This window comes from Balaenoptera borealis, assembly GCF_965194805.1.
Source record: "Balaenoptera borealis genome assembly, contig: HAP1_SCAFFOLD_477, whole genome shotgun sequence".
Classification (NCBI taxonomy): domain Eukaryota; kingdom Metazoa; phylum Chordata; class Mammalia; order Artiodactyla; family Balaenopteridae; genus Balaenoptera; species Balaenoptera borealis.
Genome location: NW_028123720.1, coordinates 6,204 through 32,585, shown reverse-complemented (window position 1 = coordinate 32,585; position 26,382 = coordinate 6,204). Strand labels below are relative to the sequence as shown.

General features: G+C 48.8%; 1 pseudogene across 1 annotated transcript; it reads right to left on the bottom strand.

Annotated features, from left to right (window-relative positions):
• Positions 1 to 949: 949 nt before the first annotated feature.
• On the bottom strand, positions 950 to 25,964 carry LOC309621460 (thimet oligopeptidase-like; annotated as a pseudogene). The gene is made up of 8 exons: positions 25,941 to 25,964; positions 4,235 to 4,370; positions 3,659 to 4,034; positions 3,384 to 3,579; positions 2,329 to 2,386; positions 2,094 to 2,222; positions 1,319 to 1,457; positions 950 to 1,105 (listed from the first exon to the last, which is right to left on the bottom strand). The product of its transcript is annotated as a thimet oligopeptidase-like (transcript).
• Positions 25,965 to 26,382: the final 418 nt, after the last annotated feature.

Genomic DNA, 26,382 nt, shown 5'->3' with positions numbered 1-26,382 from the left:
AATAACAACAGAACGGGCGGGCAGGCTGAGGGGAGGACAGAGCGTGGCACGGCCTGCCCGCCTGGGCCACGGGGAGAAGGTCGGGGCGCCGCCCGCGCCCTCGTTCCGCTGCCTGGCGTCCTTTGTGGAGGCAGGGCTCCCAAGGAGCTCAAAGGCCAGGGAAGGACACACGGGACGGTCCAGAGCCACCCTACCGCTCCAGTGGTGCAGCACCCTCTCTGAATTCCTACTGCCACCAAAACACATCCCTAAGGCCTTTGGGAAGAATTGCTAGGACCCAGGAAGGCGGCCCCTTGCTGTGGTCCAGACTTCAGCAGCTGCCGATGACCAGAGGGAGCCAGCCGGCCGGCCGTGAGCAGGAGGACAGGACACGGGGACAGGGACAGCCACAGCCGGGCTTCCCGCAGCTGTGCCCACCGCCAGAACCAGCTCCAGCCAGTCACAGCCCCCGAGATGCCAAACAGTGACGGGCGAGAGGCCGGCAGGAAACTGACACCCCCTCACTGGAGAGCCTGCCCGGTCGGGGTGCGGGGCACCATCCCCGTCTGAACTCACCCCACAGCTCAGCCGTCTCCCAGTGACCCAGACGCGTCACCACGGCCCCAGGGCTGATCCCCGACCAAGGTCAGAACTCCCCCCAGTGTGACGGCCCCCATGCCACTCCTGTGGTGGAAGGGACGGCAGGCAGAGACCAGGAGTAGAGTCTTTTTTATTAATGGCTGCGTTTTCAAAGAACCGTTTTGTTACCAGGAAAGCTCCCCAGGAAGGGATTGCATTAGTGCAACAAGGGGGAGCCTTGATGCCAGGCTTTCCAGACACTTCCAGGTGGAGACTTTTGGCCTAGGCCGGCCGCCGGGGACTCGGGGGCTGGGAGGACACACGGCCCCTCCCCCGCCCCGACGGGGCGCTAAGGCACCCGGCCCGCCTGGGGGGGCAAAACCCCGTGCCGTCAGCAGGCCGGCGGCTTGCAGCCCTCAACCTGCAGCCCTTTGCTCAGGAGGAAGGCGTCCTGCATGGGGTCACAACCCAGGAAGAGCTTCACCATGCCCTTGGCATCCTCGGAGCCCCCTGGCCTCAGAATGCAGCTTCTGTAGTCCATGGCAACCTGAGGAGAGGGGGCGGGGCTGCAGGAGGGTGGAGCACCCCCTTCACAGAGGGTGTGGGTGTGGCCACCTCTGCTGTGACTCAACAAAGGGCAGGGGAGCAGGGGGTTCTGGGCAGGGCCCTCAGAGCCTGGCAGGCCCAGGCGGGCGGCACAAGCATCTAGGCCCAGGCCAAGGACCTCCGTGTTGGTCTGCACGGCAGGCCGGCCTCTCACCTTGCCACTCAGGACGCCCTCCTGCTTGAAACGAGTGTGTGGACCGTGTCCGCGGAGTACACCTCGCTGCACAGGTAGCCATAGGACTGGGCGTCGTAGCTTCCTGCCAGGTGGCCGAAAGTCGCAGGCAGGTGGGTCCCTGGGACACACGCGGAGAGGCTCCTGCCCGGCCCCCTGGCCGCTCCGTGCCCCTTCCCCAGAGCCCAGAGCTTGGGGCCTCAAAGCAGCCCTGTCTGAGTCCCCTGCCACTAGAGGGAGTATTGGCCCAACACTTCTAGAAAACGGGGACCTTGCTGGCAACTCAGTGGAGGGACACAATTCAATCTTTGCCGACTTTCTGCTGAAGCTCACGAGGGTTCACCCCTAAGCCTCTTACAGGGACAGCTGCCCGAGGCTCCGAGGGATGAGTCAGGGCTCGCCCTCCAGCACGGGGAGAGCGCGGGTTAAAGCGCTCACGAGGGAGTGAACTGCGTCTCCGCACCGACACGCACGGGCAAACCTCGTCGACGCGTTCCGTCCGGGGTATGAAGCCCTCTCCTGCCTCTTCCAGGCTCTCCAGAAAGCACGTGCAGATAGGCCCAGCCCACCCTCGGACTCCGCGGGCCACAGCTGGAGGGACCAGCCCAGGAACCCAGGCAGGAAGAGGCCAGAGGTCAGCGGGCCTCGACCAGAGCCCGTCAGTCGGTCCCCCTTCACACACCACCAGAGGATCCTCTTGAACTGGGCAGTAGCCGCCAACCGACCGCTAAGGTGGGCCCGGCGTGTGCTTGGCTACCTGGCGTGGCTGGGACCCTGAGGATCTCCTGGCAGAGGCGGGCATTGTCCTAGGCCGGGTCCGAGGGCGTCTGCATGTGCAGGGCCTGGTCCACCTTGGCCAGGACGATCTGGCGCAGGTTGAAGAGGCCTGGAGGGCGGGAGGAAGGAGACGGGGGCGCTGGCACTGTGTCCAGGCCGTGCTTTCCAGCCGGGCGGTCCGGGAGCCCCTTTCCTTTCCCTCGGCCCGGCCGCACGGGGGTTGGCCAGCCGGGACTTGATGAGCTTGTCCAGCAGCTCCTGGGGGACGGCGCTGCCCGTGCCCCGCCGAGACTGGCAGCAGCGCCAGGGCTTCACAGGGCGCGGCGCTCCCGGCCCCAGAGCCTACCCTCTGGTTCTCATCCCCGGCTGTCACCAGAGTCGCAGGCAACGTGCCCTTCTTTTCGTTTGTCTTTTTTCCGGCCCGCAGCCACGCAAAGCTGTGAAGCCCTGCCACTCGCTGCCACGTGGATGCACCCTGAGAACACGATGCTCAGCGAGAGAAGTCAGACACAGAAGGACACACAGGGTGTGACCCCACTGAGGGGAAACGTCCAGAACAGGTAGATCCACAGAGTCAGAGTGGGTTCCTGGTTGTCAGGGACAGGGGAGGGGAGGGAATGATAACTAAGGGCGTGAGGGACCTTTTTGGGGTGAGGGAAATGTTCCAGAACAGGGCAGTAGTGACGGCTGCACAGCTCAGTAAAGTGTCCCCACGCGCTCCGGTTGCAGTCTGTGAGAGCATCGCTCTCAGGACGAAGGGCTGACTGCAGGAAGACTGAACGAGCACTGGGTCCTGGGCCCAGACGCTCATCTGGGGACCCCCCCCACATTGGGAAGTCACTGGGACTTGCTGAGCCTCCACCGAGACTGGCAGCAGCCCCAGGGCCTCACAGGGCGTGGTGCTCCCGGCCCCAGAGCCTAACCTCTGGTTCTCATCACTGCCTGTCACCAGCCTTGCATGCAACGTTCCTTTCTTCTATTTTGTCTTTTTTAAAGGCAACTCTTGAATACCTGTATTTAACATGCAGGGAACCAGTCCTGACTCCTTGATCTGGGACTTCCAGCCTCCAGAGTCTCGAGGACATCCACTTCCGTTGTTTACGCGCCCAGTGCGTGGGGTTTGATGATGGAAACTGACACCGAGAGCGTCTCCTCGTGCGGGGTGACATCAGCGGAAGAATCCCGTGGCGAGGGCCTGCCTGAGGACCACGGGAGAGCCCGGGCCCTCCCCGCCCCCTGCCTTCAGCCCCTCGCCCGCACCCTCCTGGGAGCGGAGCTGGTGCATCGCTTGCCAGAACTCATGGAAGTAGGTCTCCAGCTCATCATGCTGCAACAGGGAGGGCGGGTTGGGCGTAGGCTTGGTGAAGTTGGCCACCATGGCCGCGATGGCAATCTGGCGCCTCCCGTCCTGCTGCAGGCAGCCCGGCTGCAGGCCAAAGCAGGCCATGTGCCCGGACTTCCCTTCCCTGGGGAGGGACGCGGGTGAGGCCCCGCTACCACAGAGGAGCCCCGGCCCACGGCCGACAGGTTCCCCCACGCATGCACCGAGGGTAGAGGTCCAGGTAGAACTTGCTGATGGATGACCTTGCCCGAGGCCGCGTCCCGGACCGTGTAGAGCCTCACATCTTCATCTTCGTGACGCATGTTGGCGCCTTCCTCCAGGTCGAAGGTCAGCCCCAGCAGCTCCTGGGAGATGCCCAGCCGCCCGCGCGTGACCACCTGCATGGGGAAGGACTCATTGAGCAGGTACTGGTCCACGTGGTAGCGCGTCTCCTCCCCCTGGTTCATGTAGTAGCGCAGGTCCTAGACGTTGATGGGCCCGTCAAAGTGCAGGCCCCGCCTCTGGCACTCAGCCTTCTTTAGCTCCAGGATCACGGCCGCTCCTGCTCCCCGAGGGGCTTCAGCTTCTGGGCCAGCTCATCTGCGGGCGGAGGGGAGAGGCTCAGCTATGTCCCTGTGGCAGCCGCCCAGCCGCCCCCCACCCCACGCCCCTCGAGGCAGAATGAAGGGTTGGGGAAGGCGACCCCCAAGGGCTGACACAGTGGGGTCTCAGGCAGCACCACGTCCAGTCAAGGTCCACCTGACCCCCGTCCCCACTGGGACTCAGGGAGGCGGGGTTACCTAGGAAAGTGGCCACCACCTGGCTGGTCTTGGCCATGTTCATCTCCAGCACAGAGTCGGCTCGCGTGCTGAATCCCAGCAGGCGGGACTTCTGAGCCTGCAGCCTTACCAGCTCCCCGAGGATCGCGCAGTTCTCCTGGAACCCAGAGACAGCCAGCGCTGGGGACCGTGGGCCACGCCCTCCCCACAGGCCCCGGGCCAGGTCTCTGTGGGTGGGAGGGCTCTCAGGCCACTGGCGGGCACAGCCAAACCCCCTCCCTCCTCCTCCTGGCCTGGATTTCTAGACACTTTGGTGCTGTCCTAACATGTGGTCTTTATGAACACAGGTCCTTTTGGAACCAGAAACGGCGTGAACCATGATGAGCTCTAAGGCCAAGGGCAGGAAGAAATGTGACCAGGCTCTCCAGGAGCCACCCAGGGGCCTCCCCGGGCTCAACAATACAAACTTGGCTGCCGTGCAGACAGCAGCTCATCCCCACGGCGCCCGAACACCCAGCCCCTGGACGGCGAGAGACCTGTTGCTGCAGGTGCCCCGTGGTTGGCTGGTGAGGCCTGGCCCCAGGCGTACGCCACCTTCTCTGGGGCCACCTCTCTGGGTCTGCGGTGGGGTTCTCCTGGGAGCCCCCAGTCACCACAGGACCAACGTGGCCTGTCTGCAGCCCAAGAAGGTGGGGACACAGGTCTGTCCCCCGTGGACATCACCCGCGAGGCCGAGCAAGCACCAGTGGTGTCTGCGGGGAAGATGAAGGGCTCATGCACAGCCCCCATCTACTGAAGATGCTAAACGGGAGAAGCACAGACTGCAGCCACATGCGGTATGGACCAAACGCAAGTGTCCTTGCAGGAACCGATGTCTGAATGTCGAGGCTGTTCCCGGGCCACAGTGAGAAGGCCCAGGCCCCACGCAAGGCACAGAGAGGGGATGGGGGGAACATCTGCGAATCTGAGCTCATCGGGCATCACCCCAGAAGGAGAGGGAGAGAGCCAGAAGGAGATACGGAGGGAGAGGGAGAGAGAGGGAGGTACAGACGTCTCTCCTTTCCCTGGGGGTTCTCTAGTGCAGCCAAGCCTGAAAACCACTGCATTTCGGGAGATGGGTCCTCGTGGAAAAGTTAAATAGTAGCTCATGGCATTATCGACACATATTAAAATGGCCCCAAATCTTGGGGAGTCAGGGAGGGGAGCTGGCGGCTGCCTCGTAAACGAGGAGAGATTGGGCGTCAGAGGAGGTGCCTGCCTCCACCACCTCCGCCGCCGCTGCCCCCCCCCCAGGGCCCCGCAGACTTCATCTCCCAGCTGTGGTCCTGGGCTGGAAGGCAGCGGGGAGGTCAGGCCGTCCCAAGCATCAACGTTGACTTCAGGGCTGATCTGAAAGGCGCCTGGTGTTTGTTGAAGCAGAAAAAAGAGAAAGCAGTGGGCAGAGGATGGGAGGGGGAGGGAGCCCCCATCAGCCCTTCTCCCTGTCTCCCTCTCTGTCTCCCTCCCTCCCTCCCTCCCTCTACCTCCCTGCCTCTCACTCTCCCTCCATCTCTCCCTCTGCCTCTCTCCCTCCCTCTCTCCCTCCCTCTCTCCCTGTCCCTCTTGCCCTGTCCTGTCCCTCTCTCCCTCCCTCCATCCCTGTCTCTCTTTCCCTGTCCCTCTCTCCCTCTCCCTCTATCCGTCCCCCCTCCCTTTCCCCGTTTCCATCTCCCTCTCTGCCGCCCTCTTTCCCTGTCCCTGTTTCCCTGCTCTGCTCTCCCTCTCCCTCTCCCTCTTTCCCTCTCCCTCTCTCCCTGTCCCCCTTTCCCTGTCCCTGTTTCCCTGTTCCGCTCTTCCTATACCTCTTTCCCTCTCCCTCTCTCCCTCTCCTGCTCCCTCTCCCTCACCCTCTCCCTCCACCTCCTTCCCTCTCCAGAGAGGGAAGGAGGTGGAGGGAGAGGGACAGGGAGCAGGAGAGGGAGGGGGGAGAGGGAGAGAGGGATAGAGGGAGGGAGAGGGACAGGGAGCAGGAGAGGGAGGGGGGAGAGGGAGAGAGGGATAGAGGGAGGGAGGGAAAGACAAAGACATCTTTCCCTCCCTCCCTCTATCCCTCTCTCCCTCCCTCTCTCCCTCCCTCCCTCCCTCTCTCCCTCTTCCTCGCTCCCTCTCCTCCCTCTCCCTCCGTCTCTCCATCTCCCTCACTCCCTCCCAGAGACAGAGAGACGAAGAGGCAGAGACAAGGGAGAGGGAGAGGGAGAGAGAGGGAGAGAGAGGGAGAGACGGAGAGAGGGAGAGAGAGAGAGGTCTATTCCTCCCTTTCCCTCTCTCCTCCTTCTCTCCCTCTCTCCCCCCTCCCTCTCTCCCCCCTCCCTCTCTCCCTCTCCCCCTCTCCCTCGTCTCTCCCTCTCCCTCCATCTCTCCCCCTCTGGGAGGGAGTGAGGGAGAGGGAGAGACAGAGGGAGGGAGAGGGTGAGACAGAGGGAGGGAGAGGGAGAGAGGAAGGGAAAGGGCGAGGGAGGGAGAGGGAAGGAGGGCGACACGTCTCTCCCTCTCCGTCTCCCTCCCCCTCCCTCTCTCCCTCTCCCTCCCTTCCTCTCCCTCTCCCTCTCCTAGAGGGAGGGAGGGAGAGGGAGAGACAGAGGGAGAGGAGAGGGGGAGTCGGAGAAGGAGGTAGGGAGAGGGAGAAGGCGAGAGGGTGCCTGCTTCCCTCTCTGTCTCCCTCCCTCCCTCCCTCCCTCCCTCCCTCTCCGTGTCCCTGTCTCCCCCCTCTCCCTCTCCCTCTGTCTCTCCCTCTCTGGGAGGGAGAGAGGGAGAGGGAGAAGGAGGGAAAGTGATGGAGGGAGGTAGAGGGAGAGAGGGTGAGGGAGAGAGGGAGAGAAGGAGGAGAGAGGGAGAGGAAGGGAGGAAGAGAGCTCTCCCTCTCTCCCCCCTCTCTCTCCCCCTCCCTCTCTCCCTCTCCCCCTCTCTCTTGTCTTTGCCTCTCCCTCCGTCTCTCCCTCTCTGAGAGGGAGTGAGGGAGACGGAGAGACGGAGGGAGAGGGAAAGGGAGGAGAGGGAGGGAGGGAGGGAGAGACGTTTCCTCCCTCCCTTTCCTCCCTCTTCTCCCTCTCCCTCTCCCTCTCCGTCTAACTCTCCCGCTCCCTCCATCTCTCCATCTCCCTCACTCCCTCCCAGAGGGAGAGGGGAGGGAGAGAAGGAGAGGGAAAGAGGAGAGGGAAGAGGGAGAGGAAAGAGGCAGAGGAAATAGGCAGAGGGAAGAGGGAGAGAGGGAAGAGGGAGAGAGGGAGAGGGAGAGAGGGAGAGGAAAGAGGGAGAGGGAGGGAGAGGGAGAGAGGGAGGGATAGAGGAAGAGACAGAGAGGGAGAGAGAGGGGGAGTGGGAAAGAGGTAGAGGGAGAGCGGAACAGGGAAAGAGGTACAGGGAGAGAGGGAGGCAGAGAGGGAGGAGAGGAAGCAGGGAGAAAAGAGAGAAAGAACACACCGTCTACATTTCTGTCAAATGACACCGGGGATCCTTACACAACCAGGAGAAAGTAACACAGGGAGGCTCTTTCTCAGCTGGAGCTGGAACTGCAGACGGGGCCAAACACCACCAGGCTGGCCACACGCATCCAGCCACCGCTCCAGCCCCATCAGCCGTGAGTCCGGTCACCAGGGCTCTGAGTGTCTGCTCCAGGGAGCTGGGGTTCACCCTCTCACCCGGGAGGCCGGGCCAAGACAGCAGGGCCCCGGGCTGGACACATAGGGGGAAACGCATCCCCACAGGACAGCTTGTGCGAGCAGATTCAGCTACCAGATTCTAGAGGCCCGGGACCACCCTGTGGCCCGTGAAACCCAGGAGCCACGAGAGTCTTGCAACGTGATTCCTGTCCGTTGGACTGTAAAGTTTATGTAGGGAATCTTGGAAACAGTGGTAACAAGGCTGAATTGGAACGAGCTTTAGGCTATTATGGACCACTCTGAAGTGTGTGGGTTGCTAAAAACCCTCCCGGCTTCGCTCTCGTTGAATGTGAAGATCCCCGAGATGCAGCCGATGCTGTCCGAGAACTAGATGGGAGAACACTATGTGGCTGCCGAGTAAGAGTGGACCTGTCGAATGGGAAAAGAGAAGTCGAAATCGTGACTGCCTCCTTCTTGGGGTCGTCGCCCTCGAGATGATTATGGGAGGAGGAGTCCTCCACCTCCCACACATCTCCAAGATGGAGAGCCTTCTCCGTCAGCCAGAGCAGGTCCCTTTCTAGATATAGGAGAAGAGAGAGATCCCTGTCCCAAGAGAGAAATCACAAGCCGTCCTGATCTTTCTCTAGGTCTCCTAGCCGATCTAGGTCAGATGAAAGGAAATAGAAGACCACTTTGCAAGAGGAGTGGTGTACAGGCAATAACTTCATTTGGCAGGAGTATGTACAGAAAATTCAAGTTTTGTTTGAGACTTCCGAAGCTTGGTGCACTTTTTAAATGTTTTAGTTGTTCACATTTGTTTGTCTCTTGGGACAGTGACACATAAAGGTGTCATTCTCTATGGTTTGAAATGGGTCCTGTGAGGCATGTAATATGAAGAATTGTTACCTTACAATGTTCCCTTAAGCAAAATTGAACTTGCTTTGAATTTTTGGTCTTGCCTAGACTGATAATAAAACTCTAACTCCTGCCCACCTAAAGTGTGATGTTTACTATTATGGAAACAACACTGGCAAACATTGAAAAGACTTTCTGTAGCTGGGATATGGTATGCAGCTGTAGTTAAGCAAGCAGTCTTTAAAAGGTGCTGTGAACCCAAGCCAGCAGGTAAAAATGAAAGCCGCACCCTTACCCTAGATTAGAGGTTTAAAAATTCCACTAGTCTTCACACCGGACAAGAGGTTGTCCAGGGAGTTTAAAATCTAAGAAGTTTCAAGGAAGTTAGTTTACCTTTGAGTTAGGTCATACGTCCCCTCTGTGATTGCTGTACATGAATACATAGCTCTTTGTAATATTTTTTGGAAATTTGAGATTATCAAGATACCAATGTCCTGCCAGATTAAGAGTATATTGTAGAGCTGAACTTTGAGTTACTGTGCAATTTTTTTTTTCATGCTGTCATTTGTAATATGTTTTGTGAGAATCCTTGGGATTAAAGTTTTGGTTGCAAAAGAAAAAAAGAAAAGAAAAGAATCCGCCTGCCAATGCAGGGGACACAGGTTCAAGCCCTGGTCCGGGAAGATCCCAGGTGCCGCAGATCAACTAAGCCCGTGGGCCACAACTACTGAGCCTGCACTCTAGATCCTGGGAGCCAGAACTACTGGAGCCCACACGCAACGAAGACCCAACGCAGCAAGAAAAAAAAGACGATACTGGCCAGGTGATCAAGGGTAAAATCGTTTGTCATAAGTCCCGTTGATGGTGTGTATCCTTGATGTGACCTGAGGAGAATGGCATTTTTATCTCTGTCTGGGTCTTCCGCCCCAAACCCCATAACTCCAGACCAACCATAAGAAAACACCAGAAAACAAACAGACAAACAAATTGAGGGACAAAACACCTGACCAGTCCTCAAAACTTTCAAGGTATCAAAACCCAGCGACGTCTGAGAAATGTCACAGCCCAGAGGAGACTGGGACAGAAAAAGGATGTTAGGGGAACACTAGGGAAATTCTAATAAAATGTGGACTTTAGTTAATAACAATGTATCCATCTTGGTTCCTTAGTTGGATAAACATCTCGTACTAAGGTACTAACGAGTTGGAAATAGGGGTACTGGGTCAGGGTCCACGGCACTCTGTACAGATCTTTGCAACTTTTTTGTAACTCTAAGCTCTTGTAAAATTAAGCGAGTACTGAACAGAGCTAAGAATGTTATTTCCCTGATTTGAACATGCCTGAGTTTCTTTTCATGGTCACATTTTTGCTATTTGGATGTGTCTTGGAATCAGTAGCAAAGGAGAGTTGCCAGCCGCTGGGAAGATGTGGGTGGTTCGCAGGTGGCTTGCTCTGGAGCTGAAGACCACGGTGGGAAGTCTGCAGCCTCGGGCTGCACTTAGAACCATGGGAGGTGATGGGCCAGCTCAGTTAGGGATGGAACCTATAAATAAAACTTTTTTCTTTTCCGTTATGGCTTATCACAGGATACTGAATATAGTTCCCTGTGCTAGACAGTAGGACGTTGTAGTTTATCCATCCTATATTTAATAGTTTGCATCTGCTAACCCCAAACTCCCAATCCAACCCTCCCTCACTGTTTCTCCCCCTTGGCAACCACAAGTCTGTTCTCTATGTCTGTGAGTCTGTTTTTGTTTTGTAGACGAGTTCATTTGTGTCGTATTTTAGATTTCACATATAAGTGAGATCATATGATATTTGTCTTTCTCTTCTGACTTACTTCACTTAGTATGATAATCTCTAGGTCCATCCACGTTGCTGCAAATAGCATTATTTCATTCTTTTTATGGCTGAATAATATTCCATTGTATATATGTACCACATCTTCTTTATCCATTCATCCATCAGTGGACATTTAGGTAGCTTCCATGTCTTGGCTACTGTAAATAGTGCTGCAATGAACGTTGGGGTGCATGTATCTTTCTTTCTTCTTTCCTTCTTCCTTTCTTCCTTTCTCTCTCTCTCTTTTTCTTTCTTTCTTTCTTTCTCTCTCTTTCTCTCTTTCTCTCTTTCTTTCTTTCTTTTTTCTTTCTTCTTTTATTGTCACACGGCATGTGAGATCTTAGTTCCCTGACCAGAGATGGAACCCACGCCCCCTGCACTGGAAGCGTGGATTCTTAACCACTGGACCACCAGGGAAATGCCAGGGGTGTATGTATAGTTTTGAATTAGAGTTTTCTCCGGATCTATGCCCGGGAGTGGAATTGTGGGACCCTATGGCAGCTGTATCTGTTCCTGCACGCCTCACATCAACCACCTGCACTCCAATCCTTGCTCTCAACGTCATCTTCGGGGAACCCAACCTGCGACAGGGACCTTGACAAGAAGAAATGGCTCAGGGAAAAGCTACCTGCACGGGGAGGAGATAGAGACCATCGCCCCTGGGGTGCGGAGGGGAGAGTGGGTGCAGAGGTTTGTCATTTCACCCCTGATACTCATCTCAGCCCTCGTGGCTGCCCCACTCTAGGTCACCTCGGGATACAGAGGTGAGCCGGTTAGAGTCCCTGCCTGTGCAGGAATCGGGGCACCAGCGGGTCTGAATAATATTAGTGCAGGGTCTCCCCCGTGGCACTGGGGTTATTCGGGGCGGGTCATCCTCTGCTGAGGGCCCCTCCTGGGCACTGTGTGGGGTTTAGCAGCATCCCTGGCCTCACCCATTTGATTCCAGGGGCCCTCCCTCCCAGTTGTGACAACCACAGATTTTCCCCACACATCACGGAAGAACTGGGTGAGGCGGGGGCAGGATGGCTCTGGGCGAGGACAGCTGTGTTGAAGCAACCAGCCTGGCCCAGGGCAAGGTCTGCCCCAATCCCGTCAGCGCCTGCATTTAGAACTGCCCCTTTCCTCTCCCACCTCCCCTGCCCTGCAGTGGTCTCCGAGACATCATCCCCATGTAATAAATCACACCTTCTCAGTTTACTGTTTGCTGCCCTCGCTAGAACGTGAGCTGTTTGAGGACAGGGATGCTGTTATGTCCCCAGCACCTAGAAGAGTGTCTGCTGTGTAGTAGATGCTTCATAAATACTTGCTGAATAAAGGAGTTGAATAAAGGGATGAGTGGATGAATGAATGAAGGTTACAATGGAAGGAGGGGGGAGATTCCCTTTCTGGCTCTCGGGGGTTGGGAGATCAAGTGAAAGATCTGTCCTAAATAGGCTGACCAGCCTTCTGGGGTTCCCCGGGACTGAGAGTTTCCCCAGAGTTCCAGCGCTCAAACCTGAGCGGTCCTGGGCAAACTGGGGGCGGGTGTTGGTCACCCTATCTAAACACAGTAACAATTCCAGCTGCAATAGCAATGGCCAATGACCTCTACGGTCTTATTGACCATGCACAGTTCTCTACCTGGCGGGGAAGGGTGGGCCGGGATTGGAATTCTGGTGATCCAGGGCGGGTGAGGGCACACCCCGGGCTTGTGGAGGGGAGTCCAGGAAGGTTCTGGAGGAAGTGACAGTGACACAGGAGGGAGGGAGGAGTCTAAGGAAGAACATCCCACATGACAACCTGTGCCAATGGCCCTGGGCCCAAGGTCACACCTGACCAGGGCTTGCTTTTTTTTTTTCTAATTTACTTTTCCCCACATGGATATGCAATTGTCCTAATGCCATTTATTGAAAACTCCTTAATTTCCCCACTTTCTATCATATCAAGTTCTCATATATCTGTTTCTGGACCTTTTTTCTATACCATAGAGCTATACGTCCCATCCTTGCACCACTAGGGCTGTTTCATCACTATAACTTTATTTATTCATTTTGTTTTGGCCGTGCTGTGTGGCATGTGGGATCTTATGTCCCTGACCAGGGATCGAACCCGCGTCCCCTGCAGTGGAAGCTCGGAGTCTTAATCACTGGACCTCCAGGGAAGTCCCCAGGGCTTGCTTTGACATCCATGGAATGGTGGCAGGTGGGCACGGGGAGCAGCTGTCTGTGAGCCATCCTGGGTAGAAATGCAGGGTGGAGGGGAGGACAGATGGAGCTGGAGGGGAAGAAGCGGAGGAGGGAGGGAGGAAGGGAGGGAGGCCGGGGGAGAGACAGACAGAGAGTTTCCGGAGACAATAGCTCTGGCCGTGTCCTAGGGCATGAAAGCTGAAAATAGCTCCTAGTGCCGGGAGCCTTGGAGCCGGAGGCTGGGAGCCAGGGTGACTGGCTCTCCTCCCTGGTGTGTGTGTGTTGCGGGGGGGTGGGTGGCTCTGGGCTTCTCAGGCTGGGAATGGGGTGCACAGAGCAGGAACGGAGCAGGGACCCTTCTCTCTGGAACCTCGTGGGCCATCCTCAGCTCACAAAGCTGAGCCACTCCTTGCCCTACGAGTGGGGGGCTTATCCTCCCTGTCCCCTGGATCATACCCCCTCACACACAACTTCCCCGTGTGTGTTCCCAGCAACCAAGAGAATCTGTTTTTAAAAGATTTGGGGGAGGGGGGTAACCATACAAACAAGAGCAGAATGGATACTTTTTCAGGATATGAATGGCTCTGTGTAAGCCCACCCCCAGGGTAACCACAGTCCTGACCTCTAACACTCTTGACGAGTCAGCCTTGGTCTGGGCTTGCGGACCCACGGAAGCTTCCTCATTCCCTCCTTCAGGTCCCGACTCTCCCTCGGCGTCTTTGTGAGAAGCACCCGGGGAAGTGGGACTGCTAGGCTGTACTGCTGCTAGAACTCCACCTGGGCTCCACCAGGCTCCAGCCCCCCGCCCTGTCCACCTAACTGACCCTGAGGCACCTCAACTGGTAGGAGCAGCATCACCTTCCCTCCTGGGACTCGTGATACTTAAGGGAGACACCAAAAGACAAGCCTTTGGCTCCCTGGCTGGCAAAGAGCAGGTACTCAATTGTCATAAGTGTCCGTATCAGTGAGGGTTCTCCAGACAAACAGAATCCATATGGGGTGTGTGTGTATATACACACACATGTACATATGTACAAGCATACAAAAATATACAGCTGTGTACACATGCAGTATGCGTACACACATATACACATATAGTATATACAATACACACATACATATATACACACATACAAAGATATTTAGGTGTGCATATAGACAGTATACATACATACACATATAATATATGCAATACATACACGTACATACATATAGACACACATATACACCTACATATAAAAGCATATAGCATAAAAATATATATGTACTGTATATAGAAATTCATCGTATATATACATACATATATCATATATATAAGATATATACACATACATATATACAATGTGTACACACACACACCTATATGTAAATATGCGCATGTACATACACATATAAATTCATACGCAAGTGTGTATATAATAATATATTCATATATACATATAATACCTAGAAACATATTGGGGGGGAGGTGTCATGGTACGTCAAGGGGGGAAGTCGAACCCGCCACCCCAGGCCCGGAGGGGTCTCCCCGGGTCTCCACTTCGGGCCGGTGGGTGTGGCCGGGGGGCAGCTGAAGACGTGCGTGCATGCTTGCGTGCGTACGTGCGTGCGTTCGTGCGTGCGTGCGTGGGGGCGGGTCCACGGGGCGGGAGGCGCTCGCCGCGTGTGAGTGGTTCAGCTGGGCCCCGGCTCATTGTGCTTGCCTCACGCCGGCCCCAGTTGGCAGCAGCGCTGGAGGCCCCGGGCCTGTGACCACAAAGAGGGAGCCGGGGGCTGGACGGGAGCAGGCCGGCGGCGGCGGCGGCGGCGCCGGCTGAGGCCCAGGCCAGGCTCCCTCCCCTCAGCCTCCCGCCCGCCCGCCTGTCCCGCCCCCGCCGGCGGCGCCCCGCCCCTCCCCCAACCGCCAGACTAGCCTGGTGCGGGGGCCGCGCGCGAAAACGTGGGGGAGAAGCTGAGGCTGGAGTCGCCCGTGGTGGCCGAGCCCGCCGTCTACCCATGGCTGCTGCTGGTCTACGTGAGTGCCGCCCGTCCCCTCTTCCCGGACCTCCACCTCTCTTCCCCCACGGCGCGCGCTGAGCCCACCGAGTAACGGAGCGACTCGAGTCGCCAGACCCTCTTTGGAGCCCCCCTTCCCGCCCTGCCTGGTTCTCCGCGGCCGTTTCCAGCCCCCGCGCGCAGGGTGGGCAGAGGGGAGCCGGGGCCGGCCGGGGGCACAGACTCGGCCGCGGGGACCCCGCGCTTCCGAGGGGCGCCCGAGCCGGTCTGCCGTTGGCCCTGTAGGGCTGGGGACCCAGTCCCCCCCTCCCCCGGCCTGGACTGCCGGCGGGCTTGCCCTTCCGTACTTTATGATCTGACATGTCGGGTTTCTTTTTCCTGGCCAGCTTTACCATTACCTGACCAGCTTTCCCAGCATCCCCTGATAATGTGTTAGATATTCAAGTTTTAGGGCCTGGTCCCAGCCCTATGGAATCAGCAACTCTGGTGGGGCTCAGTGATCTCTGTTACAACAGGCCCTCCAGATGATTTTTATTCACCTTAAAGTTTGAAAATATCTGCATTGTCAGCTGGCCGAAGCGTCCACCAGCAGGTGAAGGGGAGTGGCGCCTGGAAAAGATAGGGACTAGCCAAGGTAAGTACAGTAGCATTTGCCATGGTAGTAATGGAGAATGCCTTTTCTCCACTGGTTGGCACAGACTAGTATCTGGGAGCAGTGGCAGGGTTATTTAGGATGCTTTACATTGCAGTGTAGAGTGACCGCTGTCCTGGTTTGCCAGGGACTTCCCCTGTGTGAGCGCTTAAAATCTCATCCTGGCAAACCCCTTAGCCTTGGGTTTGAAAAACTTAGGGAATAACATGAAATTTAGGGGAAACATGATCTAGGTTTTGGGCAAGTCACAAGTGCTAATTAAAGCTAAGCAAGTATGGACAACATCTAGCCTTCTTTACCCCTTTGCGGGGAGGTAAATCTTGATTGGGTGAGAGGACTTATTGTTAAGAAATCTTTGTAGAAACATCCCCTTCTGCTTAGTCCGCTGGTTCTCCGTTCTGGCTAGACATTGGCATCGTCTGAGGAGAGTTAAAAGGATTGTATTGGTCTAGCATGACCAACCGTCGGTGTGAGGGTTTTTAAAAAGTGCTTCAGAGGATTCTAATGTGCAGCCAAATTTAGGTGCCACTGCTTAAGCTTTTGAACCGCTGCTATGTATTTTCACCTCATCTTGCTGTGAGAATATCCAACTGTAGTTGAGGTTTGTTGTTTTTCTTTTTCTTTTTTTAACTGTCTTATTATAAGATTTACTGTCTTAAATAAGATTGAATGGACAGAAAATCCTGCTAGTCCATCTGGTATAGCTGGATACCCAGAGTAATATCGTTAAGATATGTACCATTTAAGTATTGTGACTGGCCTTTTAAAAATTAACATATGCATTAAATTAGTATTGATAGTATAGATCTCTTTCGAAGTTGTCATGTTGGGGAGCTATACCTCTAATCTGCTGCCATTGCTAAATATCTGGACACCTCTTATTAGGAATTGCTTTTAAAAATCTTTAGGGATTAAAACCAAGATTGCTGTATTATTTGTACTGGGACCACAAAAACCTCACAAAGTTCCCCCGCTGTACCTTCTACCCCCATCTCTAACCCTTGGCAACTTCTAATCTGTTCTCCATCTCCACAGTTTTGTTATTTTAAGAATAATATGTAAACATAATCATGAATTACTTAATCTTCGGAGATTGGCTTTTAAAAACTTTTCCCTCGGCATCATTCCCTTGAAGTTCATTTCAATTTTTGCATATATTAATAATTTGTTCCTTGTTGCTCGGTAGTATTCTATCATAAGATTTTATCACAATTTGTTTCAACATTCACCCATTGAAAGACATTTGGGGAGTTGCCAGTTTGTGGCTATTAGAAATAAAACTGCTATGAACATTTATGTGTAAGTTTCTGTGGGAACTTCATTAAGTTTTTGTTTCTTTTGGATAAATGCTCAAGAGTACAATTACTGCATTGTAGGGTGAATCTACTTTTAGGATTAAAAGAGACTGTCAAGCTGTTTCTCAGAGTGGCTAAACCATTTTATTTTCCCACCAGTGATGTGATATAATTTTTCTACGTACTCGCTAGCATTTGATGTTGTCACTATACTTTAATTTTAGTTATTCTCTGATATCTCATTATGGTCTTAATTTGCATTTCCCTGATGGCTAACGATGTTGAACATCTTTTCATGTGCTTCTTTGCCATGTGTATATTCTCTTCCATGAAATGTCTGTTCCTGTCTTCTGCCTATTCTCTAGTTGGATTTTTTAAAGTTGTTTGGAGAGTTCTTTGTATATTATAGATACAAGTCATTTGTCTCCTATGGGATTTTCAAATATGTTTTCCCACTGTGTAATTTGAGTTTTCATCCACTTAAAAGGATCTTCTATGAAGCATTTTTAACTCATTTTGATGAGATCCAATTGATCAGTTTTTGCTTTTATTGATCATACTTTCGGTGTCAAGTCTAAGAATTATTCACCTAGTTGTAGATGCCAAAGATTTTCTCCTATTTTTTTTCTCTAAAAATGTCCTGCTTTTACATTTAAGATTATGATCCACTTTGATTTAATTTTTGTGTAAGATGTGTAAGGTTTAGGTTAAGGTTCATTGTTTGTTTGTTTGTTTTTGTCGAGGGATGTCCAACTGTTTCAGTACCATTTTTTGAAAAGTCTATTCTTCCTTGATAGCTTTTGCACTGCTGTCAAAACCAAGTTAAATGTATTTGTGTCAGTCTATTGCTGGGTTCTCTGTTCTATTCCATTGATCTATGTATCTACCCTCCATCATTACTGCGAAATCTTGAAATTGGGTAGATTAATTCCTCCCATTTTAATCTTCCTTTACAAATTGTTTTAGCTGTTCTTCAGCCTCTTCCTACCATATAAATCTTAGAATAAGCTTGTCTATATCCACAAAAACCTTGAGGGCATTTTAAGAGTAATTGTGTTAAGCCTCTTAACTTGGGGAGAATTGACAGCTTTATTATGTTGTGTTTTCTAATCTATGAACAAGGTATGTCTCCCTATTTGTTTGGGACTTTTAAAATTTTCTTCATCAGCATTTTGTAATTTTCAGTATAGAGGTCCTATAAATGTCTTATTGGGCTTCTATTTAAGTATTTATTTAGGTCAGTTGTAAATGGCATCACATATTTTTATTTAAGCTTCTACACATTTGTTATTAATATATAATTTGATAAAATTGTGTGGATCTTGTACTCTAAAACATTTAGAAACTAATATTATTTCTCAAGCTTTATGTGGATTCCTTGGTATTTTCTCCATTTAGATTATCATCTCATCTTCAGATACAGACAGTTTTAGTTTTCCTTATTCAATATAATAGGATATATTACTATTCAACATTCAGGAGGATATATTCCTTCCTATTCAACATAGTAGGAATAGTTCTTTCATCTTTTAAATAAACTTTTTAAAAATTTAACTTTTAAATTTATCTGTTTATTTATTTTTGCTTTATTTTCTTACTAGAACCTCCAGTAATATATTTAATAAAAGTGGTGAGAGCAGATATCGGTGCCTTGTTTCTGATCTTACAGAGAAAGCGTTCAGTCTTTCACAGTTAAATATAATGTCTGTATAGGTTGTTTGTAGATCATCTTTATGAGTTTCAGTATGTTCCTTTTCTATTCCTAGTTTGCTTGGAGTTTCTTTTCTTCTTTTTTTAAAATCATGAATGGGATTGGATTTTGTCAAATGCTTTCTCTGCATTAATGATTAGGATCACATGACTTTTCCCCCTTAGTCTATTGGATATGGTAGATTACATTGTTTGATTTTCAAATATTTAACCAACTTTGCATAACTGGAATAAATACCACTTGGTCATGGTATATTATTCTTTTTATATATTTCTGGAGTTAATTTGCTAATATTTGGCTGAGGATTTTTACAGCCAATTTCATAAAAAATACTGGCCTGTAGTTTTCTTCTTTCTATACTATCCCAGTCTGGTTTTGGTATCAAGGTAATACTGGCTTCATAAAATTAATTAGGAACTGTTCCCTCTACTTCTGTTTCTTATCAAGTCATGTAAAATTGGTGTTAATTCTTTAAGTCTTGGGTAAAAGTGAAACATCTAAGCCTGAATATTTCTTTTGGGAGTTTTTAAATGAAAAATCAGTGTTTCTCATAGTTACAGGAAAATTGAGATTGTCTCTTTCATCTTGGCTGAGTTTTGGTAGTTTTGGGTGTAGACGCATTGGTCCATTTCATCCACATTTTTGAATTTATAGTGTAGACTTGTTCATAATAACTTGTCCCTTATTAACCTGCAGGATATGTCATGGTATCCCTGGTTGCATTTCTGATATCTGTGATTTGTGCCATCTCTCTTTTTATCTTGATCAGTCTTGCTACATCTTTCTTGATGAGATTGTTTATTTTGAAGAACCAGCCTTTTGTTTCATTGATTTCCTCCCCCCCCATTTTCCTGTTTTCAGTTTCATGGATTTTTGTTTCATCTTTATTATTTCCTTCTTTCTGCTTGTTTAGTGTTTTTTCCTCTTCCGTTTTTACTATTTTAATATAGAAAATTAGACTATTTCTTTGAAATATTTTCTTTCCCAATTTAGTGCTATAAACTTCCCTTTCAGCATTGCTTTCACTTTATTCCACAAATGTTGATCTGTTATATCTCCATTTTCTTTTATTCTATGCATTTAAAAATTTTTCCTTGACTTTTTACCCATGAGTTATTTGGAATTGTGATGTTTAGTTTTCATGTGATTGAAGATTTTCCTGTTGTCTTTCTGTTATTGATTTCTAGTCTGGTTCCATTATGGCTAGAGAATATACTCTCTATGATTTTAATTCTTTTAAATCTGCTAATGTTTTTTTTTTATCACCCAGTGTATGGTATATGAGTGAATGTTCCATGGACACTTGAATATGTATTCTGCTTTTATTGAGTGTGTTCTTTAAATGTCAGTTATATCCTGTTGATTGATGATGTTTTCAGTTCTTCCATACCCTTGCTGATTTTTCTCTCTGGGAGTTCTATAAATTGCTGTGTTGAAGTCTCAAATAATAATTGTGGATTTGAAATTCTCTCCTTTTACCTTTTTCAGTGTTTGCTTCATGTGTTTTGAAGTTCTGTTGTTTGGTGCACACACATTTAGTATCACTAGGTCATCTAGGTGGATTATTCCTGTTATCTTTATGTAATGACCCTCTTTGCCCCTAATAATTTCCTTTGCTCTGAAATCTACTTTATCTGATATTAATATAGCCATTCCTGCTTTTTCTGATGAATGTTCACATGATATACCTTTTTCATCCTTTTACCTTGAACTACCTATATCATGATGTTTAAAGTAAGCTTCTTATAGACAGTATAGAGTTGGATCATGCTTGTGATTTTTTCATCTACTCTTTCAATCTCTGTCTTTGACTTGGTTATTTAGATCATTTACAGTTAATGTAATTATTGCTATGTTAAAGATTAGGTCTACCATTTTATTTTTTGTTTTGTCTTTTACCTTAGTTTCTCAATCCTGTGTTTCTCTTATTTTGCCTTCTTGTGGGTTACTTAAACATTTTTTGGTAAGTCCATTTTAATCTAATTTATTTATAATCATTTGTGTATACTGTTTGTATAGTTTTCTTAGTGGTTGCTTTTGGCCTTACACTATACATATGTAACTTATCATAGCCTACTGGAATCTGTCTTTTATTACTTCAAGTGAAGTTTCAAAATTTTACTTCCATTTAGGTCTCTTAATAGTCCCCAGTTTTAAAGTATGATTTTCTGTAGTATTTCCTCTATATACATTGAGAACCACATCAGATGGTGTCATAATTTTTGCTTTGACCATCATAGGGAATTTAAGAAACTCATGAGACTAATGATAGTCTCTTATATTTATCCCACTTGTTTTCACCCATTCCATTGTTCCCCTTTTCTTTCTGAAGTTGCCAGTCTTCTGTTATTGTTTTTTTTTTATGTTTTCATAACACTAGGTGATATCTGGGCTTTCCAGTGCCATTGGATATGAGTTTCAGGAAACACTGAGCCTGGCTCACTTAATGCTACTGAGTTGGAGGGTTTGTATACGTTGGGCCTGTTGGCACAGCAGATGCTAGCAGATTAGACTAATGCTGATGGGACTAGTGCCACAGGAGGATGCATTCCCATTCAGGCTATGCTGCTGCTACAGTAGATCAAATCCCCCTCTACCCCAAGTGTGGGGCAGTGACCTGCTGCTGTCACTGCTTCTTTATTAGGCTGCTTTCGCCTCAGGTGTGTGGTGGGATCCCTTGGAAGCTGCTGCTGCTGTGAATCACAGGGTTAAATTCATTTTAGAAATACTTAAATATAAATATATAGCCTGGCTCTTGTAGGACCTCTGTATTTGTTTTTTATTGCTTTCATACGAATTACCACAAATTGAGTGACTCAAAACATCGTAAATTTATTACCTTACAAGTCTGACATTGGTCTCAGTTGAGTAAAGTAAAAGTGTTGGCAGGATCGACAGATGAATGGATAAAGCTGTGGCACATATATACAATGGACTATTACTCAGCCATAAAAAGAAATGAAATTGAGTTATTTGTAGTGAGGTGGATTGACCTAGAGACTGTCATACAGAGTGAAGTAAGTCAGAAAGAGAAAAACAAATACCGTATGCTAACACATATATATGGAATCTAAAAAAAAAGAAAAAATGGTTATGAAGAACCTAGGGGCAGGACAGGAATAAAGACTCAGCCATAGAGAATGGACTTGAGGACACAGGGAGGGGGAAGGGTAATCTGGGATGAAGTGAGAGAGTGGCATGGACATATATACACTACCAAATGTAAACTAGATAGTTAGTGGGAAGCAGCCACAAAGCACAGGGAGTGGAATCCTGCAGTGTTTGCTGATGGGTCATTTTGGAAGAGCTGACTTTCAGTCTGAAGCTCTGCCTGTTTGCATCTGAAGAATCTGCATTTAAGGAGAGGGTGTATGAGGAAGGGGGTGTATGGGACAAAGGTGTCCTGGGTGCAGATGAGCCAGGACCTGACCAGCTGCCTTTTGTGTCCTCTGGTCCCATCTCTTGGTCTGTGCCTCATCTGCATCATCACTGTCCCCGCTGGCACCCCTGGGGTGTTGTTGTCTGAGTGAGATTCCCCTGGTGCCCCTGCTCTCCTCCCCTCCTCCTGCTGGTTGGGGAGGGAACTGCTTATTGTGTGGTCTGTACTCCTGAGGCACGAAGGACCCTGTAGCATGGACCTGCAGAGTGTGGGATGTGGTCCCAAGAGCATGGGGCCCACATAGGACACAACATCGGGGCATGACCAGTATTAGGGCTGCCTCATCACTGACAGGGAATGTTGTCCAGATCCTGCTCGGGAGGGTGTGGTGGGTGGCCTGGGACCCTAGAGGCCCCATTCCTATCCTGGAGCTTGGAAAGTGCATCCCCATGGGCTCCAGATTCACCCCATATCTCAGCCATATCCCTCTGTCCTGTCTTTGAACTCAGGAAAACGAGCTCTCTTGTCCACAACATAGGCCTGGTCCTGTTGGTATTAGGATTCTTTAAGTTAGGCATCCTGGGATAGCTCTTTTTAGGCCTGAGAAGGAACAACTCAGGAGTGTACAACAATTTCAGATGAAACTGATATTCAATGACTATCTCTAACTACTCGGTTGTTGACTTCTATTAGTCATTATTCTCCTGGTTTTAGCTCTGATGTGGGGATTACAGAGGAGTCAACATTTAAATCTTCATAATCTGTGTATTTGTAGCTTCAGTATCATTACTGACCCATAGTTTTTATGGTTTGGGAAGAGTTATTGATTTCATGTGTCATGTAAAGGATTCACAATGATGATAGGGCAATTAAGATTACAATAATGGCTAGTAAATTGTTCACATTTTCTCTACCTGTGCATCTATTCTATGCATATGAGTTAGTTTAGATGTCAATATTAGTGAAATGATATAGAGGACTAGAGAACTTATTTTAAAAATCACTATTAATGTGTGATGATGAAAATGTAAAAGTCCTTCCGTAATCGGTGATGTTGTATCTTGAGAGCCTAGATGAAACTGATATGCCTTAGTGATATACAGGATTTTAGCCTATGATTTAACTTTGACAAAGCTACATCACTTTTTACTTTTATCTCATTTATTGAGAAAGACATAATTGTTATGGTGTTGGCTTGAAACTGGTTGAGAAGGACTTGAGTCCTTCCTTATTTTACATTTACATAGGTAGGATCTTGAAACATAGGATATGGTGGAGGGCATTCGTGTAACCATTCTAGGTTAGGAGTAGCAATTTCCACTGCTAAGACTTCTTGTTTAGACGCAAATGCTTTTCAAAGTATGAAGATTATTAGCATTACTGCTGCTACTGAGATGAATGAGCCTAAAGATAAAATATTTCATGTTGTGTGTGCCTCAGGGTACTCAGACTAATGTAGTGACATCCCTGAGAGGCCAAGAAAGTGCTGCAGGAAGTCATATTTACTACTACAAATATACTTGTGAAGTGAATTTTTGCTCATGCTGAGTTAACTGTATAACCTGAGAATAGTGGGAATCAGTGTAGGAAGCCTCCTATAATAGTGAAGACTGCTCCCATGGACATTAGGTCATGGAAGTGTGCTACTACATAGTATGTATCCTGGAGGACAATGTCTGGGGATGAGTTGGCTAAGATGATTCCTGTCAAACCACCTACTGTAAAAAGAAAAACTAAAGCCTAAAACTCATAGTATAGTGGGAGGTCATATAATATTACCTCCGTGAACAGTTGCTAACCAGGGACTTCCCTGGTGACACAGTGGTTAAGAATTCGCCTGCCAATGCAGGGGACATGGGTTCGAGCCCTCGTCTGGGAAGATTCCGCATGCCGCGGAGCAAAAAGCCCGTGCACCACAACTACTGAGCTGCCCTCTAGAGCCCGCAAGCCACAACTACTGAAGCCCACGCGCCTAGAGGCTGTGCTCTGCAACAAGAGACGCCACTGCAATGAAAAGGCCGTGCACCGCAACCAGAGAAAGCCCACGTGCAGCAACCAAGACCCAACGCAGCCAAAAAAAAAAGAAACGAGAAAGAAAACTTAAATAAAGAGTTGCTAATCAGCTAGATACTTTTACTCCTGTAGGGATAGAAGTAATTACGGTAGCTGATGCAAAGTATGCTCCTGAGTCAACAGCTATCCCTATGGTAAACATATGATGGGCCCACAAGAGAAATCCTAAAAAGCCAGTGGACATGACTCATACTAGTCCCAAATAGCTGAAAGGCACTTTTTGTCCTAAATAGTATGTAATGATATGTGAGATTATAACAAAGCCTGGTAGGCCATGAATACAGACTTCAGGGTGACCAAAGAGTCAAAATAGCTGTTGGTATAGGATTCAGTCTCCTCCTGCAGGGTCAAAGAAAGTAGTGTTTAGATTTCTATCTCTTAACAATATGGCAATTCTGGCTGCTCAGACTGAGAGTGGTAATTATGTAATATGTCTATAGTTGGGAAAGATTAAACAAATACTGGTGTTTGGTATTGGGATATGACTGCTAGTTTTGTATTAAAGACTATAGTAATAAAAGTAATAGCACCAAGAATTGAAGAGACACCTGCTAAATGTAAGGAGAAAATGGTTAGGTCGACAGAGGCTCCTTCATGGGCCAGATTGCAGGCTAGAGCTGAATATAGGGTTCCACTTGTACCAGAACCAGCTTCTACTATTGGTGATATGAGTAGGAGTAAGAATGATGGGGGAAGTAGTCAAAAGTTTATATGATATATTGGGGGAAATGCTACCTCAGGTGCCCCAGTTATTAGTGGCCCAAGTCAGTTTTCAAACCCTGAAATCATAATGGGTACAACTATAAAGAAAATTATTACAAGTGCAGGGACTGTTATGACTACCTTACAGATTTGGGCATCTCCAAGTAGCGCTCCAGGTTAGCATAGCTCAGCCAGGATTAATATACTTAAGGCGCTGCCTGCTACTCCAGCTCAAGCACCAAATAGTAAAGATAAAATGCCGATATCTTTGTGATTTATTGAAGATAATCAGCAGTGTATGAACAGAGGTAAAATGACTGAGCTAGCATTCGACTGTAAATCTAAAGACAGAGATTGAGCCCTCTTTCTGGCAAACCCTGTGGTGAATCAACAGATTGAATTGTAACTTGAGAGAAGCAGCTTCAATTCTGCTGGTGATTTTCCTGCCTTTTTTTTTCTTCTTTTTTCTTTCTCAAAGGCAGGAGAAGTAGATTGAAGCCAGTTGACTAGAGGATTTGCCTGTTAACTAAAATTTCCTGGGGTTAAAACTCATCAATCTCGTAAGGATTTGGCTTAATTACAGTGTTTGCTTTGCATTCAATTGATATAGGAGAAAGTCCTGCAGTCCTTATTTTTAGAAATTAAGTAAATTGTACTTGTTTAGGGTTTTGAAAGCTCTTGGTCTAAACTAACCTAAATTCCTAGTCCAGCACTGATAGGATGGGTGTTATGGGTAGTAACCGTGTGGCTATTATGATGAGTAATGATAGGAAAGTTATTTGTTTTGTATGTTCAAATTGTTGTACTTTTGTGTTGTTTAATGAAGGGAATATAGTTAGTGATGTGGAGTATGTTAGCTGCAAGTAGAAATATATGCTGAGGACTGCTGTGATGGCTATTAGTGTTGGTAGAATGATGTTATCATTTTTGTTATCTCTTGGATAATTATTCATTTGGGTCAAAACCCTGATAATGGTGGGCGACCTCCTAATGACACTATAATGCTGAGGATAAGGATCCTGATGGGAGGTGTTTTATCTCATGTGTGTGATAATGATACCCTTGTAGTACATGATCTGGGTATAAATAGGAAGAAGATAGTGTTGTTATGATATAAATTAGTATGTTTAGGATTGTTATACTTGGAATATACATTATAATAGCTGTTATTCATCCTATATGGGCAACTGATGAGGAGGCTGTAATTTTTTCCAGGTGAGTATGGCTAAGTCTGCCTCAGCGTCCAACTATGATTTATAATATCACTATGATTAACAGTATGTTTAGGTTGATGGATGGTGACATGTGGTATAAAACTGATAGGGGTGCAATTTTGTCATGTTGATAGCATCAGGCCTGCTGTTCATGGAATGCCTTGAGTTACTTCGGGCACTCAGAAGTGAAATGGGGAATGTCCTACTTTTGTGACAAGGACGATTGTCATGATAGTGGATGCTGCTGGATTAAAGATTTTTGTAATTCATTGTGTTCTTTGACCAGAGTATATTAGATTAATGATAATAGCCATTATAAGTAGTATTGATGTGGTGGATTGTTTTAGAAAATATTTGTTGGATGCTTCTGTAGCTTATGGGTTCATGTTTTTTATTAGAATGGGGATACCATTAACCAGTGTGAGCTTGTTACTACAATTATATTTCCTGAAATAATGGTCAGTAGAATGATAGTAAAAACAATGAGAGTTTATTAGTACAGGAAGGATATACAACAATATTTTGGGGGTATGGGCCTTGAAGCTTTCTTAGAGAACCTTACTATATAGCATTGTGGTGTAATGTGGTAGCATGGAGAATGTAAAATTCTTAGAAATAAGTTCAATTCCAGGAATAAGCGCATTTAAA